The following is a 7,016-nucleotide window of genomic DNA, read 5'->3' on the forward strand; positions in this document are numbered from 1 at the left end:
TGCCAGCATGGGCACTGTTAGCAGCTGAGGCTAGCTGAATGCTAGATGTTTTGGCTGGCCAGCTATAGAGCTACCTCTTCCCACTGACCCCTTGGTGACAGCTGAACCATGCCATTCTCCCATGCTGGGAAAGTCCAGTGGCAGCAGCCACCCAAGCCCCAACAGTGGTCCAAGGAACCACCAATTGCTGACTTAGGAGGGCTGAGTGTGGCCAAACTCCACAGGATTTTGGCAGCTACATCGCCTTTTTGGCCCTGCTTGTTGAAAACAATCTAAATTAGGCCAGCAAACTAAATCTGAGGTACAGTAATTGTACTCTGCATCAATGGGAATAGTTAACTCTCCTGCCAGGGATGCGGTAGAAAGTAAACACACCTAAACTTGGTTCACAAACCTTATTATTTGTGGTATACTGTACTTTATATATATGTATTATAGCACCAGGTAAACTTTTATGGTAAATTGACCTTTAACCCATAACAAAGGGGCATTAAGACCGGCAGGTTAGATGTCTAACTCATAATTATAGATCCCATTAAATGGGGACTGCTGCTTCCCGGAAAACAGTGCATCTTCACTGGTGACCTCATCCTGCAATAGTAGCCCTTGGTCACCAAGCTACAACCACATTTCCCCCAAGATGTGTGGATGAATTTCACTGTGCCACTGGTGTGACTCAAACACACAACATCATATCAAGAGAGTAATAGGACAATTTATTGGGAGCTTTAATCATTTTATGTATACAGATGATCAGTTCATTAATTCTCCCTGCAGTGCTGGTCTTCAACAAGTATATACTGTACTTCCAATAGCTGACTTTGACTTCAGATTTAATACCAAGAAAAATGAAAATTTTCTTATTATAAAAGAGAGTAGAAAGTTGCTGTTTCTTGAATGCTACATGGAGATGATCTTAGTGTAAGCAGTGAGGTCAAATAACTTAATAATACAATTTTACAGACTTTAGATATGAAATACAGTATACAGTATATTGACAATTTCAAATTAAATTCTCAGAGTGACATGTCTCCCTTTTACTTAACAAACACACACAGAAGACCCAATACAACCATTTTCATCTTTGCCAAATGTAGGTTTTACTGCATGATGCTTCACTACTATTTGATTGGTTGATGGTGTGTACCAACTATTTTAATAATTGCCCACACTGACAAGGGATGAACAAAGAGAGAAATACAAATTGTCCAACCTCTTTGTTTCCAGGCTGACCCTTGTATCTGTCACTGGTTAATGTTTAGCTTGTTTGTGGCTCATGAATCTCTTACTGTTTACTATTTAGTTCTACACTCCTGGACAATTGAATGATTTTTTAATGGTATTTGATCGAAACCATAGTTATATATGAAGCACGAAAAGCCATAGGAGTACGCCACAGTCTGCATTTTACTACAAAAAGTAAAAGTCTTGTCTGTCACTGGAGGGAAACGCCTGGTGAGCATAATGTCACTCTTATCTCTAGGTGGAAACCAAAGCAAACAAAAGATACAGCAGCTAACCAGTAGATAAATTCACTGAGGAATTATGTCAGATGGACATTCACTCCCTCTTTGTTAGTTCTTCTGTGTTGCAATGCAGATCTGACCCAAGAGCAGTTTTATTCACATGTAGCCATTGTCGAATTAGGTGGGTGTGGGGCTGATGTAATGTTTTGTTCAATCAAATGAAAACACCCTTGAGCAGACACAAATGCATAGATAGACACACACTGGACAGACCGTCTGGTTAACTCCTTTCATTCCTTGACTCTCAGTTATCAGTTTATTCACTTTCCAAAGCACTGCTGGATACCTAGAGATACAAGGTCACTGGAGGGTTCACCAGCTTTGGAGCGAAGACATTTTTACCTTTTTGTTATCCTGTATGTGCCACTCAAAGTTATTCAGAGCAAAGAAAAACTCAAAAAACAAAGCACATTTGTTTGACAGACGCTTTCCTCCCCACATATGATGTCATCTCCCTACATGTGGTATCGAAGAGGAAGATCTATCCAAACTGAGGTCATGAGAAGTGTATTTTGATTGAATGCCATAATTCCCACACCCAAAGTGAAGTCATGTGGTGGGATCCAGTGAGGAAGAGGTTTGTTATGATTTCACTCTGTATATATAATGCCCACAGGACGGTGGTCCTGTCTGGGCCCATCGGGGCTGCGGTTGTTATGAATCATAGTAGAAATATGGGCTGGTTGAAGACGCCGCCATTCCCACACTTATGTGATCAGAATGAATAGTGCTCACATTTAATTAATACAAGATGGGTGACAGCTTCAGTGCATATCTTTGTAACCCACATCACCTTTGCCCTCTGTTTGTCTGGTCTCAGATCATGCATGCAAGAACACATACACATACTGTTATACCTTCATTTTTCACTGAGGTCTCTCACGGTTGTTGTAAGCTCCCCCCCAGCAAAGTAACTACAAGAGTGAACTCTGAGGTCCCATCTAACCACCGTGTCTGTCGTCAAAACACTCCTGCAGCATTAGCAACCCTCTGGTCACTTCCACTTCTTCGGCTCAGACATCACCTCAGTTCTCCCGGGTCGTTTTTTTGCTTTGGGCGCGCTGACAGATGCTAATGAGCTGTCCAAGCAGAGTGAGATTAGACTAGGCCTGGGACAACAGGGAACATGGTGTTCCTGGCCTAAAGCCATGAAGGGACCATAGAGGTTTTCGGCATGAGAAAAATTATTACTAAAAAAGTCGTGGATGTTCAAACACAGGACAGGACATAGATCTTTTTAGCAATGTTTATGCTTTTGGCCAAATGTATCCATTTGCTGTTGTTGAGTTAGATGACAAGATTGATGCCACTTTCATGTTTGTGTGGTAAATATGAAGCAGCAGTTAGCCTAGCTTAGCATAAAAACTGAAACCAAGGCCCAGTGTGTAAGATTTAGTGGCATCTAGTGGAACGGACTTGGCAGAAATGGAATATCATATTCATAAGTATGTTTTAATTAGTGTATGATCCCCTGCCCTTTATATGTACACAGGCACCAGGTCCTCTTCCATGGAGCCTGCCATGTTGCACTGCCATGTTTCTACAGTAGCCCAAAACAGACAGACCAAACACTGGCTCTAGAGAGGGCATTTTGCGTTTTTTGCAAGTTTCATGGCCACCGTAGATTCTCCACATGCTTGGAAGGGGAAGGTGAGGGGAAATGTATTCATTTGGTTGCAATCTGCAACCTCAATACTAGATGCCACTTAAGGGCCCTATCTTACACCCGGCGCAAAACAGCGCCAAGCACGACGCAAGTGTCTTTGTTAGTTTAAGACCAACGCAGTTGTCATTTTCCCATCCAGCGCCCACATTGTTTAAATAGCAAATGCACTTGCGCCCATCAGATCGCCCATGAGCATGTTGGTCTTAAAATGAGGTGTGGTCAGGAGCATTGTTGGTGCATTGCTATCTTGAGGCAGCAGAAAGCGATTGCGCTATTGACCAACAAAAACCTAGTCTGAAGTCAGTGGCACAGTGTTTCACTGTTATTTTAAGGGCGCATTATGAAGATAGTAATATGCAGCTTCATAGGCGGGTGCACAACATACACTCTGCTTGTTACACACACATGGACACATGGCAGCACACGGACATTCAAAACATTACAAATAAAAGGATTACAATGTGAAGGATTATTATTGTGTACATTAACATATTTTATAAAAAATACATGTCATAATGCTCAGTCATAATATTTAGCAGAATAAACTAATCACAGTAATGACGGATAAAATTGTCTAATTATTTGACCAAATCATGGCAACACATGTAGGTATTTAAACAGATGGACAACAACTGATCAGACACAGATCGTCTTTCTTGCTACATCAATACATGAAGACATGAGGAACACGTGAGGAAATAAATAAGGTGAAAACAATGATTAAACTAAAGAAGGAAAGAACTCTGGACTGCTTCTAGCTGCTGCCAGCAGCAGGATAAGCACCTTGGAGAGCTGATCAAGCCCTGATAAGTGTGTTGATCATTATTAACATGATTAAAATTAATGATTTAATTTTTTAATATTTAACAAATATTCTTTAACATTTTTGAGGGTACAGTGATCAGGTTTCCATACTTTCAGCAATTAAAACCTTGCTGATTTGACCTGCTACTCCGTGACTGAACAAAACAATTTTAAAGAGGCCAAAGCTGTCATAAAAAAATAAACCTTTTCAAAAAACAAACAAAAATACATTCACAACAAATTGATGAGCAGGACTTTAAACTGGTGGTCTGGGGCCACGGAAGGGTCCAGGAGCAGCAGGGGCCAGTGTGCTTGTTATGGATCATGCGCTTTCACTTTGCACATGAGCAGATCTGCTTCCTCTGCAGAGAAGTGCCCTTATTACTACTTGGCAAATATGCCATTATAATAGCAATCCGCCAAGGTGCAAGTGCACCTGGCTCTTAAAGGGAATGGGAGATGACACTCTGATTGGTTTATTGCATGTTATGCCAAAAACACACCCATGATTAATTAAGAGACTATGGACAACCCCTTTGAACCATGTGCCTGGCGCATCAACCATTTTTTCCGCCGTTAAAATAGCAAAAGTGGATTTGGACACATCCTAAATGCACTTGCACCATGCACTTCAGACCATGTGCTTTAGATCATTAAAATAGGGCCCTAAATCTTATACACTGCATCTTTCAAACAACAGCCAGCCTAATTCTGTCTTAAAATAAAACTAATTTGCCTACCATCACCTTTAAAGGTAATTAACGTATTATATCTATAACGGTATATCTGTAGTGGTATACAGAGTGGCCATTTTACATGGATATGTGCCGGACTATTTCTTGGTTGGTTTCAGTGACTTCCTCCAGTTCTTTGTCTCTGTGCTAAGCTAGGCTAACTAGTTTCTGGCTGTAGCTTCTTATTTAACAGACAAACAAGAATGTGGTATCAGTCTTCTAATGTTAGCTCCTGGCAAGAAATAAGTGCATTTCCCAAACTATTGTCTAACTACCACAAAGTCTCTGCAAGCCAACTATTGTTGATTGCTTTCCTTGAGTCATGACTGACCAGATCTTATCATTTGGTATTATTTATCGAGACACACAGAACACAAGAAACGTTAGTCATATTTGCTGATTCTTTTGTTCAACAATGTCAGACTTGGAGTCATGTTAACACACTAGTGCCTCAGAACACCAAACGTCTCATGGTAAATTGCCCTAACCACAAAAATACCACAATACATGTATCACAGGAACACAATGACTACCACAGGAATTCCAATGCTGAAATACCACAACTTCTTTTATGTGGTGCTGTACTATAGGATTTTTTCTTTTAGGTTGACAGACAAGTATGTCTAATTAGGGTTTGTATTTTCCACTTCCGAACACTGTAATAGTGTCCCGTCCAAAATGATAAATGTACATAATTTTGTGTTTATAAAAAGAATCAAAATTACAACAACAATTTTACTCAAACAACTCAAAACAAGTGCTCCACCATATTCATCCTTCATCCAAGACTTCTTGAGCCACTTTCCCGAGATTATATACATTAAAACTTTAGTATTGACTGCTGGTTTAGATATATACAGTAAACTAATGACCACATGTTTAAAACTATTTATTGGAGTGTCAGCAAAAACATTAATATGTAAAATATTTCTATTAAACCACTAAAACCTGACTTGTAAAAAACTTCTCAGGTATCAGAATGTAAAACAAGATCAATTGCAGAGATAACCTACAAAACAATATGATACTATAATAACATGTATCACGTTTAAACATCCATACTGCAGTCTTTCTCAAACTGTTCTTGTATTTGATTAGGACAAGAAAGTTTTACAATTATTATGTGTTCAGTGGAATACAACATTGCCATAGTAAACACTAGAACCAAGTATATTCATAATAGTATATATCTGGTTTCACTTTTTGGTCAGTTAACACCATTGGACTTGTTACAACATCCACAGAAGATCCAGCAAAATACCAGAAAATAATAGTGACTCAACTTTGAATTATCATCATAGCAGACATTATTGTCGAACACACTGTAGACATTACATGTCTTGTGGTTTCTCTGTTTATTGATGTTAGCCTGTTAGTCTAAATTGCCTTGGAAATTATATACTCTTAAGTATTTCTGTTTTGTGTTTTTCTTCTGATGTTCCAGTTATAGTGATGACTTGCCATCCCAGAAATGTTAATTAAATGTTAAAAGTCATTTCCTCTCCTTTCTGATCACACTATAGTGTTGCATGGTGGAAGTGACTCTCTAATGCCATCCTGTGTTCACATGAGAACATTGATTTGTTTCCAAAGACACTATACCAAGCCCTCATTTAAAGCCAATGTAGTTTCAAGCGACTCAGATTATCATTGAGATGCATGATCACGCAGAGCACAAGGTGATGAGTCTTGTAATTGTGATGCTCCATTAATGATTCTCTGGAGTATATCTAAAGTAGACTGCTTTATACTAACTAACTAATTAACTTGTCCATAGTGACAGACTCAGACACTAACTCAACCATGCCAGTGGTCCCCCCCCCCCCCCCCTCTTTTGGGTCTGAAGCACTATCCCAAGGTCAGCAATAGCAGGAGCAGCAGAGCTGCCACTCATCTGCCAAACCCTGCAGGGAAGAGTATTTCCATCTCAAGCTCCTACCCCTGTGACCCAGAGACGGGAGACCACAGGGCCACAAGGATCATTCCAGACAGCAGCTGTGCATCATGACAATGAATGTATGCCCTGCAGTGCACCATTGGCATGCAAGCTGCTCATCAATTTAAACTGAGGGGTTTCACTTAGTTCAAAGAGATGATGATGTTTAAATCTGAATTTATAGCTTAATGACAGTGGAACAAGGGGGTGTTGTGTGTTTACAAGCCTGAGTGGGGTTCATGCTTAAGAAAGGCTCTTAACTGCTGTTTTTTCAAAATATGAATATAAATGTGTTGATTTCATAGTGTTAAACAATAGCCATATTGTTTACTTTGTATATGCCTATTATT

Source organism: Thunnus maccoyii, chromosome 16 (assembly GCF_910596095.1).
Source record: "Thunnus maccoyii chromosome 16, fThuMac1.1, whole genome shotgun sequence".
Taxonomy (NCBI): Eukaryota; Metazoa; Chordata; class Actinopteri; order Scombriformes; family Scombridae; genus Thunnus; species Thunnus maccoyii.